Below are 15,373 nucleotides of genomic sequence, written 5' to 3' on the forward strand. Positions count from 1 at the left end.
ATATTTTTCGCTACTCCTCCCACAATTTTTGGACAATTGACACCAAACTTTGCACAGAACATCTACCGACCCACACGGAAAGAAATCATTCGAAAGAATTGTGATCCGACCATCGATAACGAAACGGTAGCGTTTTAAATATTTGTTGATTAGCTACGTTTTACGAAAAAATTAATAAATCCAAAATCATAAGTCGGATCAAGTCCAAATTTTAGACATATGTTGGGGCTACCCTTAATTGCGTTCAATAAAAAAATTGGACATTTCCGCCATAAGGGGGCGCCATAAATTAGGAAATTTCATATCTCCTAATTGGCCAGAGGAAATTTCTTAAAACTCACGGGAAACCATCAAGGGGCATACAAGAGTCTATATAAAAAATATGGCCAAGAAATATTAATGTTTAAGGGACTTTTTAATAAAATTTGATTTTTTTTTTTTCCGTCAAAGAAAAAAGGCGGGAATGTTAGCATGTCCATTGACATTACATTGTGCAATTAGCTCCGGCGGCCATTTTGTCAAGGCTGACAATCTGCTTTTGCTCATAACTCGCCAACCACACATCGCACATTAAAAAACTTGACATCCACTTGTTCTGTGAATTGAGCTGCATCGTTCCACCGTGGCACTTTCGCGAAATTCATCCGTAAACAGCGATACCTATACAACTCCCGCACCGAACATCCCACGGTCAAAAACTTTACATCCGCAGATTCTGCGGAGTGAGCGGCCGGCGCGGCGGTTGACGACGAGTCGCGTCGGAGGCTTGGCCCCCGGTAAAAACTGCTTGCAGTTCTAGTTATTATTATTATTTGTAGTCATCTAAAACTGCGTGCACAGCCCAAACCGTAAAGGGCGCAGACATGCCAATTGCATGACTAGATCCAGGTCCGGGCCGTGTACGCATACAAAAAAATTCAGACATGCCGGCCACTAGGTGGCGCTACAACGAAGGAAAACGCGTTTGGGGTCATAACTCCCACACCGAGCGTCCCACAGTCAAAAACTTTATATCCACAGATGCGCTGGAGTCAGCTGCATCATTTGGCATAGGCCACGCCCATTTGCGATAATATAGATTTTTCGCAAAATCGCGAAAACTGCAAAACATATTTTTCGCTACTCCTCCCATATTTTTTGGACAATTGACACCAAACTTTGCACAGAACATCTACCGACCCACACGGAAAAAAATCACTTAAAAGAATTTTGATCCGACCATCGATAACGAAACGGTAGCGTTTTAAATATTTGTTGATTAGCTACGTTTTACGAAAAAATTCATAAATCCAAAATCATAAGTCGGATCAAGTCCAAATTTTAGACATATGTTGGGGCTACCCTTAATTGCGTTCAATAAAAAATTTGGAGAATTTTGCCATAAGGGGGCGCCATAAATTAGGAAATTTTATATCTCCTAATTGGCCAGAGGAATTTTCTTAAAACTCACGGGAAACCATCAAGGGGCATACCCAAGTCTATATGAAAAATATGGCCAAGAAATAGTAATGTTTAAGGGACTTTTTAATAAAATTAGATTTTTTTTTTTCCGTCAAAGAAAAAAGGCGGGAATGTTAGCATGTCCATTGACATTACATTGTGCAATTAGCTCCGGCGGCCATTTTGTCAAAGCTGACAATCTGCTTTTGCTCACAACTCGCCAACCACACATCGCACATTAAAAAACTTGACATCCACTTGTTCTGTGAATTGAGCTGCATCGTTCCACCGTGGCACTTTCGCGAAATTCATCCATAAACAGCGATACCTATACAACTCCCGCACCGAACATCCCACGGTCAAAAACTTTACATCCGCAGATTCTGTGGAGTGAGCGGCCGGCGCGGCGGTTGACGACGAGTCGCGTCGGAGGCTTGGCCCCCGGTAAAAACTGCTTGCAGTTCTAGTTAGGGGGCCAAGCCCGAGCAGGAGCTGGGACCGCGTTTTGCACAGCAACGCGGTTCCCAAGCCCTGCGGGGCAGGGAACCCTATTGTTTTTGTGGCGATTATTATTATTATTAGGGGGCCAAGCCCGAGCAGGAGCTGGGACCGCGTTTTGCACAGCAACGCGGTTCCCAAGCCCTGCGGGGCAGGGAACCCTATTGTTTTTGTGGCGATTATTATTATTATTATTAGGGGGCCAAGCCCGAGCAGGAGCTGGGACCGCGTTTTGCACAGCAACGCGGTTCCCAAGCCCTGCGGGGCAGGGAACCCTATTGTTTTTGTAAGGATTATTATTATTTTTATTTTTCTCCGAGTAAAAGTGGTGCTGCAGCCCAAACCGTAAAGGGTTGGGACATGCCACTTGCATGACTATTTCAGACCCCCGGCCTCTCGGCTTACAAAAAAATTCAGACATGCCGGCCACTAGGTGGCGCTACACCAAAGAAAACGCGTTTGGGGCTATAACTCCCACACCGAACGTCCCACAGTCAAAAACTTTATATCCACATATTCACTGGAGTCAGCTGCATCATTTGGCATAGGCCACGCCCATTTGCGATATTATAGATTTTTCGCAAAATCGCGAAAACTGAAAAACATATTTTTCGTGACTCCTCCCACAATTTTTGGACAATTGACACCAAAGTTTGCACAGAACATCTACCGACCCACACGAAAAAAAGTTATTCGAAAGAATTTTGATCCGACCATGGATAACGAAACAATAGTGTTTTAAATATTTGTTGATTAGCTACGTTTTACGAAAAAATTCATAAATCCAAAATCATAAGTCGGATCAATTCCAAATTTTAGACATATGTTGGGGCTACCCTTAATTGCGTTCAATAAAATATTTGGAGAATTTTGCCATAAGGGGGCGCCATAAATTAGGAAATTTTATATCTCCTAATTGGCAAAAGGAATTTTCTTAAAACTCACGGGAAACCATCAAGGGGCATACCCAAGTCTATATGAAAAATATGGCCAAGAAATAGTAATGTTTAAGGGACTTTTTAATAAAATTAGATTTTTTTTTTTCCGTCAAAGAAAAAAGGCGGGAATGTTAGCATGTCCATTGACATTACATTGTGCAATTAGCTCCGGCGGCCATTTTGTCAAGGCTGACAATCTGCTTTTGCTCATAACTCGCCAACCACACATCGCACATTAAAAAACTTGACATCCAATTGTTCTGTGAATTGAGCTGCATCGTTCCACCGTGGCACTTTCGCGAAATTCATCCGTAAACAGCGATACCTATTGACGACGAGTTGCGTCGGAGGCTTGGCCCCCGGTCAAAACTGCTTGCAGTTCTAGTTAGGGGGCCAAGCCCGAGCAGGCTGGGACCGCGTTTTGCACAGCAACGCGGTTCCCAAGCCCTGCGGGGCAGGGAACCCTATTGTTTTTGTAAGGATTATTAGGGGGCCAAGCCCGAGCAGGAGCTGGGACCGCGTTTTGCACAGCAACGCGGTTCCCAAGCCCTGCGGGGCAGGGAACCCTATTGTTTTTGTAAGGATTATTATTATTATTCTTTTTATTTTTCTCGGAAAAACGGTGTAATATTGGTGCTGCAGCCCAAACCGTAACGGGTTGGGACATGCCACTAGCATCATTAGTTCAGACCCCCGGCCTCTCAGCTGACCAAAAAAATCAGACACGCCGGCCACTAGTTGGCGCTACAACGAAGGAAAACGCGTTTGGGGTCATAACTCCCACACCAAACGTCCCACAGTCAAAAACTTTATATCCACATATTCACTGGAGTCAGCTGCATCATTTGGCATAGGCCACGCCCATTTGCGATATTATAGATTTTTCGCAAAATCGCAAAAACTGCAAAACATATTTTTCTCTATTCCTCCCACAATTTTTGGACAATTGACACCAAGGTTTGCACAGAACATCTACCGACCCACACGGAAAAGAATCATTCGAAAGAATTTTGATCCGACCATCGATAACGAAACGGTAGCGTTTTAAATATTTGTTGATTAGCTACGTTTTACGTAAAAATTCATAAATCCAAAATCATAAGTCGGATCAAGTCCAAATTTTAGACGTATATTGGGGCTACCCTTAATTGCGTTCAATAAAAAAATTGGACATTTTCGCCATAAGGGGGCGCCATAAATTAGGAAATTTCATATCTCCTAATTGGCCAGAGGAAATTTCTTAAAACTCACGGGAAAGCATCAAGGGGCATACACGACTCTATATAAAAAATATGGCCAACAAATAGTAATGTGTAAGGGACTTTTTAATAAAATTAGATATTTTTTTTTTCCGTCAAAGAAAAAAGGCGGGAATGTTAGCATGTCCATTGACATTACATTGTGCAATTAGCTCCGGCGGCCATTTTGTCAAGGCTGACAATCTACTTTTGCTCATAACTCGCCAACCACACATCGCACATTAAAAAACTTGACATGCACTTGTTCTGTGAATTGAGCTGCATCGTTCCACCGTGGCAGTTTCGCAAAATTCATCCATAAACAGCGATACCTATACAACTCCCGCACCGAACATCCCACGGTCAAAAACTTTACATCCACAGGTTCTGTGGAGTGAGCGGCAGGCACGGCGCTTGACGACGAGTTGCGTCGGAGGCTTGGCCCCCGGTAAAAACTGCTTGCAGTTCTAGTTAGGGGGCCAAGCCCGAGCAGGAGCTGGGACCGCGTTTTGCACAGCAACGCGGTTCCCAAGCCCTGCGGGGCAGGGAACCCTATTGTTTTTGTGGCGATTATTATTATTAGGGGGCCAAGCCCGAGCAGGAGCTGGGACCGCGTTTTGCACAGCAACGCGGTTCCCAAGCCCTGCGGGGCAGGGAACCCTATTGTTTTTGTGGCGATTATTATTATTATTATTATTATTATACTTACCTCCCTAAAACTGCGTGCACAGCCCAAACCGTAAAGGGTGCAGACATGCCAATTGCATGACTAGATCCAGGTCCGTCCGGACTACGCATACGACAAAAATTCAGACATGCCGGCCACTAGGTGGCGCTACAACGAAGGAAAACGCGTTTGAGGTCATAACTCCCACACCGAACGTCCCACCGTCAAAAACTTTATATCCACAGATGCACTGGAGTCAGCTGCATCATTTGGCATAGGCCACGCCCATTTGCGATATTATAGATTTTTCGCAAAATCGCGAAAACTGCAAAACATATTTTTTGCTACTCCTCCCATATTTCTTGGACAATTGACACCAAACTTTGCACAGAACATCTACCGACCCACACGGAAAAGAATTTTTTGAAAGAATTTTGATCCGACCATCGATAACGAAACGGTAGCGTTTTAAATATTTCTTGATTAGCTACGTTTTACGAAAAAATTCATAAATCCAAAATCATAAGTCGGATCAAGTCCAAATTTTAGACATATGTTGGGACTACCCTTAATTGCGTTCAATAAAAAATTTGGAAATTTTCGCCATAAGGGGGCGCCATAAATTAGGAAATTTCATATCTCCTAATTGGCCAGAGGAAATTTCTTAAAACTCACGGGAAACCATCAAGGGGCATACACGAGTCTATATAAAAAATATGGCCAAGAAATATTAATGTGTAAGGGACTTTTTAATAAAATTAGATATTTTTTTTTTCCATCAAAGAAAAAAGGCGGGAATGTTAGCATGTCCATTGACATTACATTGTGCAATTAGCTCCGGCGGCCATTTTGTCAAGGCTGACAATCTGCTTTTGCTCATAACTCTCCAACCAAACATCGCACATTAAAAAACTTGACATCCACTTGTTCTGTGAATTGAGCTGCATCGTTCCACCGTGGCAGTTTCGCGAAATTCATCCGTAAACAGCGATACCTATACAACTCCCACACCGAACATCCCACGGTCAAAAACTTTACATCCACAGATTCCGTGAAGTGAGCGGCCGGCGCGGCTGTTGACGACGAGTTGCGTCGGAGGCTTGGCCCCCGGTAAAAACTGCTTGCAGTTCTAGTTATTATTATTATTATTATTATTATTATTTGTACCTCCCTAAAACTGCGTGCACAGCCCAAACCGTAAAGGGTGCAGACATGCCAATTGCATGACTAGATCCAGGTCCGCCCGGACTACGCATACGACAAAAATTCAGACATGCCGGCCACTAGGTGGCGCTACAACGAAGGAAAACGCGTTTGGGGTCATAACTCCCACACCGAACGTCCCACAGTCAAAAACTTTATATCCACATATGCACTGGAGTCAGCTGCATCATTTGGCATAGGCCACGCCCATTTGCGATATTATAGATTTTTCGCAAAATCGCGAAAACTGCAAAACTGACTTTTCGCTACTCCTCCCACAATTTTTGGACAATTGACACCAACGTTTGCACAGAACATCTACCGACCCACACGGAAAAGATTTTTTCAAAAGCATTTTGATCCGACCATCGATAACGAAACGGTAGCGTTTTAAATATTTGTTGATTAGCTACGTTTTACGAAAAAATTCATAAATCCAAAATCATAAGTCGGATCAAGTCCAAATTTTAGACATATGTTGGGGCTACCCTTAATTGCGTTCAATAAAAAAATTGGACATTTTCGCCATAAGGGGGCGCCATAAATTAGGAAATTTCATATCTCCTAATTGGCCAGAGGAATTTTCTTAAAACTCACGGGAAACCATCAAGGGGCATACCCAAGTCTATATGAAAAATGTGGCCAAGAAATAGTAATGTTTAAGGGACTTTTTAATAAAATTAGATTTTTTTTTTTCCGTCAAAGAAAAAAGGCGGGAATGTTAGCATGTCCATTGACATTACATTGTGCAATTAGCTCCGGCGGCCATTTTGTCAAGGCTGACAATCTGCTTTTGCTCATAACTCGCCAACCACACATCGCACATTAAAAAACTTGACATCCACTTGTTCTGTGAATTGAGCTGCATCGTTCCACCGTGGCACTTTCGCGAAATTCATCCGTAAACAGCGATACCTATACAACTCCCGCACCGAACATCCCACGGTCAAAAACTTTACATCCGCAGATTCTGCGGAGTGAGCGGCCGGCGCGGCGGTTGACGACGAGTCGCGTCGGAGGCTTGGCCCCCGGTAAAAACTGCTTGCAGTTCTAGTTAGGGGGCCAAGCCCGAGCAGGAGCTGGGACCGCGTTTTGCACAGCAACGCGGTTCCCAAGCCCTGCGGGGCAGGGAACCCTATTGTTTTTGTGGCGATTATTATTATTATTATTATTTGTAGTCATCTAAAACTGCGTGCACAGCCCAAACCGTAAAGGGCGCAGACATGCCAATTGCATGACTAGATCCAGGTCCGGGCCGTGTACGCATACAAAAAAAATCAGACATGCCGGCCACTAGGTGGCGCTACAACGAAGGAAAACGCGTTTGGGGTCATAACTCCCACACCGAGCGTCCCACAGTCAAAAATGTTATATCCACAGATGCACTGGAGTCAGCTGCATCATTTGGCATAGGCCACGCCCATTTGCGATATTATAGATTTTTCGCAAAATCGCGAAAACTGCAAAACATATTTTTCGCTACTCCTCCTATATTTTTTGGACAATTGACACCAAACTTTGCACAAAACATCTACCGACCCACACGGAAAAAAATCACGTAAAAGAATTTTGATCCGACCATGGATAACGAAACGGTAGCGTTTTAAATATTTGTTGATTAGCTACGTTTTACGAAAAAATTCATAAATCCAAAATAATAAGTCGGATCAAGTCCAAATTTTAGACATATGTTGGGGCTACCCTTAATTGCGTTCAATAAAAAATTTGGAGAATTTTGCCATAAGGGGGCGCCATAAATTAGGAAATTTTATATCTCCTAATTGGCCAGAGGAATTTTCTTAAAACTCACGGGAAACCATCAAGGGGCATACCCAAGTCTATATGAAAAATATGGCCAAGAAATAGTAATGTTTAAGGGACTTTTTAATAAAATTAGATTTTTTTTTTTCCGTCAAAGAAAAAAGGCGGGAATGTTAGCATGTCCATTGACATTACATTGTGCAATTAGCTCCGGCGGCCATTTTGTCAAGGCTGACAATCAGCTTTTGCTCATAACTCGCCAACCACACATCGCACATTAAAAAACTTGACATCCACTTGTTCTGTGAATTGAGCTGCATCGTTCCACCGTGGCACTTTCGCGAAATTCATCCGTAAACAGCGATACCTATACAACTCCCGCACCGAACATCCCACGGTCAAAAACTTTACATCCGCAGATTCTGCGGAGTGAGCGGCCGGCGCGGCGGTTGACGACGAGTTGCGTCGGAGGCTTGGCCCCCGGTAAAAACTGCTTGCAGTTCTAGTTATTATTATTATTATTATTATTATTATTATTATTTGTCGCCGCTAGAACTGCGTGCACAGCCCAAACCGTAAAGGGTGCAGACATGCCAATTGCATGACTAGATCCAGGTCCGTGAAATCTCAGCATACAAAAAAATTCAGACATGCCGGCCACTAGGTGGCGCTACAACGAAGGAAAACGCGTTTGGGGTCATAACTCCCACACCGAATGTCCCACAGTCAAAAACTTTATATCCACAGATGCACTGGAGTCAGCTGCATCATTTGGCATAGGCCACGCCCATTTGCGATATTATAGATTTTTCGCAAAATCGCGAAAACTGCAAAACATATTTTTCGCTACTCCTCCCATAATTTTTGGACAATTGACACCAAAGTTTGCACAGAACATCTACCGACCCACACGGAAAAAAAAATTGCTAAAGCATTTTGATCCGACCATGGATAACGAAACGGTAGCGTTTTAAATATTTCTTGATTAGCTACGTTTTACGAAAAAATTCATAAATCCAAAATCATAAGTCGGATCAAGTCCAAATTTTAGACATATGTTGGGACTACCCTTAATTGCGTTCAATAAAAAAATTGGACATTTTCGCCATAAGGGGGCGCCATAAATTAGGAAATTTCATATCTCCTAATTGGCCAGAGGAATTTTCTTAAAACTCACGGGAAAGCATCAAGGGGCATCCACGAGTCTATATAAAAAATATGGCCAAGAAATATTAATGTTTAAGGGACTTTTTAATAAAATTAGATATTTTTTTTTCCGTCAAAGAAAAAAGGCGGGAATGTTAGCATGTCCATTGACATAACATTGTGCAATTAGCTCCGGCGGCCATTTTGTCAAGGCTGACAATCTGCTTTTGCTCATAACTCGCCAACCACACATCGCACATTAAAAAACTTGACATCCACTTGTTCTGTGAATTGAGCTGCATCGTTCCACCGTGGCACTTTCGCGAAATTCATCCGTAAACAGCGATACCTATACAACTCCCGCACCGAACATCCCACGGTCAAAAACTTTACATCCGCAGATTCTGTGGAGTGAGCGGCCGGCGCGGCGGTTGACGACGAGTTGCGTCGGAGGCTTGGCCCCCGGTAAAAACTGCTTGCAGTTCTAGTTATTAGGGGGCCAAGCCCGAGCAGGAGCTGGGACCGCGTTTTGCACAGCAACGCGGTTCCCAAGCCCTGCGGGGCAGGGAACCCTATTGTTTTAGTAAGGATTATTATTTGTAGTCACCTAAAACTGTGTCCACAGGCCAAACCGTAAAGGGTGCAGACATGCCAATTGCATGACTAGATCCAGGTCCGGGCCGTGTACGCATACAAAACTATTCAGACATGCCGGCCACTAGGTGGCGCTACACCAAAGAAAACGCGTTTGGGGCCATAACTCCCACACCGAAACTCCCACAGTCAAAAACTTTATATCCACATATTCACTGGAGTCAGCTGCATCTTTTGGCATAGGCCACGCCCATTTGCGATATTATAGATTTTTCGCAAAATCGCGAAAACTGAAAAACATATTTTTCGCTACTCCTCCCACAATTTTTGGACAATTGACACCAAAGTTTGCACAGCACATCTACCGACCCACACGGAAAGAAATCATGCTAATGCATTTTGATCCGACCATGGATAGAGAAACGGTAGCGTTTTAAATATTTGTTGATTAGCTACGTTTTACGTAGAAATTCATAAATCCAAAATCATAAGTCGGATCAAGTTCAAATTTTAGACATATGTTGGGGCTACCCTTAATTACGTTCAAAAAAAAAATTGGAAATTTTCGCCATAAGGGGGCGCCATAAACTAGGGAATTTTATATCTCCTAATTGGCCAAAGGAATTTTCTTAAAACTCACGGGAAACCATCAACGGGCGTACCCGAGTCTATATGAAAAATATGGCCAAGAAATAGTAATGTTTACGGGACTTTTTAATAAAATTACATTTTTTCTTTTCCGTCAAAGAAAAAAGGCGGGAATGTTAGCATGTCCATTGACATTACATTGTGCAATTAGCTCCGGCGGCCATTTTGTCAAGGCTGACAATCTGCTTTTGCTCATAACTCGCCAACCAAACATCGCACTTTAAAAAACTTGACATCCACTTGTTCTGTGAATTGAGCTGCATTGTTCTACCGTGGCACTTTCGCGAAATTCATCCGTAAACAGCGATACCTATACAACTCCCGCACCGAACATCCCACGGTCAAAAACTTTACATCCACGGATTCCGTGGAGTGAGCGGCCGGCGCGGCGGTTGACGACGAGTTGCGTCGGAGGCTTGGCCCCCGGTCAAAACTGCTTGCAGTTCTAGTTATTAGGGGGCCAAGCCCGAGCAGGAGCTGGGACCGCGTTTTGCACAGCAACGCGGTTCCCAAGCCCTGCGGGGCAGGGAACCCTATTGTTTTAGTAAGGATTATTATTTGTAGTCACCTAAAACTGTGTCCACAGGCCAAACCGTAAAGGGTGCAGACATGCCAATTGCATGACTAGATCCAGGTCCGGGCCGTGTACGCATACAAAACTATTCAGACATGCCGGCCACTAGGTGGCGCTACACCAAAGAAAACGCGTTTGGGGCCATAACTCCCACACCGAAACTCCCACAGTCAAAAACTTTATATCCACATATTCACTGGAGTCAGCTGCATCTTTTGGCATAGGCCACGCCCATTTGCGATATTATAGATTTTTCGCAAAATCGCGAAAACTGAAAAACATATTTTTCGCTACTCCTCCCACAATTTTTGGACAATTGACACCAAAGTTTGCACAGCACATCTACCGACCCACACGGAAAGAAATCATGCTAATGCATTTTGATCCGACCATGGATAGAGAAACGGTAGCGTTTTAAATATTTGTTGATTAGCTACGTTTTACGTAGAAATTCATAAATCCAAAATCATAAGTCGGATCAAGTTCAAATTTTAGACATATGTTGGGGCTACCCTTAATTACGTTCAAAAAAAAAATTGGAAATTTTCGCCATAAGGGGGCGCCATAAACTAGGGAATTTTATATCTCCTAATTGGCCAAAGGAATTTTCTTAAAACTCACGGGAAACCATCAACGGGCGTACCCGAGTCTATATGAAAAATATGGCCAAGAAATAGTAATGTTTACGGGACTTTTTAATAAAATTAGATTTTTTCTTTTCCGTCAAAGAAAAAAGGCGGGAATGTTAGCATGTCCATTGACATTACATTGTGCAATTAGCTCCGGCGGCCATTTTGTCAAGGCTGACAATCTGCTTTTGCTCATAACTCGCCAACCAAACATCGCACTTTAAAAAACTTGACATCCACTTGTTCTGTGAATTGAGCTGCATTGTTCTACCGTGGCACTTTCGCGAAATTCATCCGTAAACAGCGATACCTATACAACTCCCGCACCGAACATCCCACGGTCAAAAACTTTACATCCACGGATTCCGTGGAGTGAGCGGCCGGCGCGGCGGTTGACGACGAGTTGCGTCGGAGGCTTGGCCCCCGGTCAAAACTGCTTGCAGTTCTAGTTAGGGGGCCAAGCCCGAGCAGGAGCTGGGACCGCGTTTTGCACAGCAACGCGGTTCCCAAGCCCTGCGGGGCAGGGAACCCTATTGTTTTTGTGGCGATTATTATTAGGGGGCCAAGCCCGAGCAGGAGCTGGGACCGCGTTTTGCACAGCAACGCGGTTCCCAAGCCCTGCGGGGCAGGGAACCCTATTGTTTTTGTGGCGATTATTATTATTATTATTATTATTTTAATTTTTCTCCGAGTAAAAGTGGTGCTGCAGCCCAAACCGTAAAGCGTTGGGACATGCCACTTGCGTGACTAGTTCAGACCCCCGGCCTCCCGGCCTAAAAAAAAATTCAGACATGCCGGCCACTAGGTGGCGCTACAACGAAGGAAAACGCGTTTGGGGTCATAACTCCCACACCGAACGTCCCACAGTCAAAAACTTTATATCCACAGATGCACTGGAGTCAGCTGCATCATTTGGCATAGGCCACGCCCATTTGCGATATTATAGATTTTTCGCAAAATCGCGAAAACTGCAAAACTTATTTTTCGCTACACCTCCCACAATTTTTGGACAATTGACACCAGACTTTGCACAGAACATCTACCGACCCACACGGAAAGAAATCATTCGAAAGAATTGTGATCCGACCATGGATAACAAAACGGTAGCGTTTTAAATATTTGTTGATTAGCTACGTTTTACGAAAAAATTAATAAATCCAAAATCATAAGTCGGATCAAGTCCAAATTTTAGACATATGTTGGGGCTACCCTTAATTGCGTTCAATAAAAAAATTGGACATTTTCGCCATAAGGGGGCGCCATAAATTAGGAAATTTCATATCTCCTAATTGGCCAGAGGAAATTTCTTAAAACTCACGGGAAACCATCAAGGGGCATACACGACTCTATATAAAAAATATGGCCAAGAAATATTAATGTGTAAGGGACTTTTTAATAAAATTAGATATTTTTTTTTCCGTCAAAGAAAAAAGGCGGGAATGTTAGCATGTCCATTGACATTACATTGTGCAATTAGCTCCGGCGGCCATTTTGTCAAGGCTGACAATCTACTTTTAATCTTAACTCGCCAACCACACATCGCACATTAAAAAACTTGACATGCACTTGTTCTGTGAATTGAGCTGCATCGTTCCACCGTGGCAGTTTCGCAAAATTCATCCATAAACAGCGATACCTATACAACTCCCGCACCGAACATCCCACGGTCAAAAACTTTACATCCACAGGTTCTGCGGAGTGAGCGGCAGGCACGGCGCTTGACGACGAGTCGCGTCGGAGGCTTGGCCCCCGGTAAAAACTGCTTGCAGTTCTAGTTATTATTATTATTATTATTTGTCGCCGCTAGAACTGCGTGCACAGCCCAAACCGTAAAGGGTGCAGACATGCCAATTGCATGACTAGATCCAGGTCCGTGAAATCTCAGCATACAAAAAAATTCAGACATGCCGGCCACTAGGTGGCGCTACAACGAAGGAAAACGCGTTTGGGGTCATAACTCCCACACCGAATGTCCCACAGTCAAAAACTTTATATCCACAGATGCACTGGAGTCAGCTGCATCATTTGGCATAGGCCACGCCCATTTGCGATATTATAGATTTTTCGCAAAATCGCGAAAACTGCAAAACATATTTTTCGCTACTCCTCCCATAATTTTTGGACAATTGACACCAAAGTTTGCACAGAACATCTACCGACCCACACGGAAAAAAAAATTGCTAAAGCATTTTGATCCGACCATGGATAACGAAACGGTAGCGTTTTAAATATTTCTTGATTAGCTACGTTTTACGAAAAAATTCATAAATCCAAAATCATAAGTCGGATCAAGTCCAAATTTTAGACATATGTTGGGACTACCCTTAATTGCATTCAATAAAAAAATTGGACATTTTCGCCATAAGGGGGCGCCATAAATTAGGAAATTTCATATCTCCTAATTGGCCAGAGGAAATTTCTGAAAACTGACGGGAAACCATCAAGGGGCATACACGAGTCTATATAAAAAATATGGCCAAGAAATATTAATGTGTAAGGGACTTTTTAATAAAATTAGATATTTTTTTTTTCCATCAAAGAAAAAAGGCGGGAATGTTAGCATGTCCATTGACATTACATTGTGCAATTAGCTCCGGCGGCCATTTTGTCAAGGCTGACAATCTGCTTTTGCTCATAACTCGCCAACCACACATCGCACATTAAAAAACTTGACATCCACTTGTTCTGTGAATTGAGCTGCATCGTTCCACCGTGGCACTTTCGCGAAATTCATCCGTAAACAGCGACACCTATACAACTCCCGCACCGAACATCCCACGGTCAAAAACTTTACATCCGCAGATTCTGCGGAGTGAGCGGCCGGCGCGGCGGTTGACGACGAGTTGCGTCGGAGGCTTGGCCCCCGGTAAAAACTGCTTGCAGTTCTAGTTAGGGGGCCAAGCCCGAGCAGGAGCTGGGACCGCGTTTTGCACAGCAACGCGGTTCCCAAGCCCTGCGGGGCAGGGAACCCTATTGTTTTTGTGGCGATTATTAGGGGGCCAAGCCCGAGCAGGAGCTGGGACCGCGTTTTGCACAGCAACGCGGTTCCCAAGCCCTGCGGGGCTGGGAACCCTATTGTTTTAGTGGCGATTATTATTATTAGGGGGCCAAGCCCGAGCAGGAGCTGGGACCGCGTTTTGCACAGCAACGCGGTTCCCAAGCCCTGCGGGGCTGGGAACCCTATTGTTTTAGTGGCGATTATTAGGGGGCCAAGCCCGAGCAGGAGCTGGGACCGCGTTTTGCACAGCAACGCGGTTCCCAAGCCCTGCGGGGCAGGGAACCCTATTGTTTTTGTAAGGATTATTATTAGGGGGCCAAGCCCGAGCAGGAGCTGGGACCGCGTTTTGCACAGCAACGCGGTTCCCAAGCCCTGCTGGGCAGGGAACCCTATTGTTTTTGTAAGGATTTTTTTTATTATACTTACCCGCCTGAAAGTGTGTCCACAGCCCAAACCGTAAAGGGTGCAGACATGCCAATTGCATGACTAGATCCAGGTCTGTCCGGACTACGCATACAACAAAATTCAGACACGCCGGCCACTAGGTGGCGCTACACCAAAGAAAACGCGTTTGGGGCTATAACTCCCACACCGAACGTCCCACAGTCAAAAACTTTATATACACAGATGCACTGGAGTTAGGTGCATCATTTGGCATAGGCCACGCCCATTTGCGATATTATAGATTTTTCGCAAAATCGCGAAAACTGCAAAACTTATTTTTTGCTACTCCTCCCACAATTTTTGCACAATTGACACCAGACTTTGCACAGAACATCTACCGACCCACACGGAAAAAAGTTATCCAAAATAATTTTGATACGACCTTCGATGACGAAACGGTAGCGCTTTGAATATTTGAAAATTAGCTCACAGTTACTTCCTTGTACGTAAATATTCATAAATCCAAAAGTATAAGTCGGATCAAGTCAAAATTTTAGACATATGTTGGTGCTACCCTTAATTGCGTTCAATAAAAAAATTGGAGAATTTCGCCATAAGGGGGCGCCATAAAATGAGGAAATTTGATATCTCCTAA

The sequence above is a fragment of the Ammodytes marinus genome, assembly GCF_949987685.1.
Source record: "Ammodytes marinus genome assembly, chromosome: 21".
In the NCBI taxonomy this organism is placed as follows: Eukaryota; Metazoa; Chordata; class Actinopteri; order Uranoscopiformes; family Ammodytidae; genus Ammodytes; species Ammodytes marinus.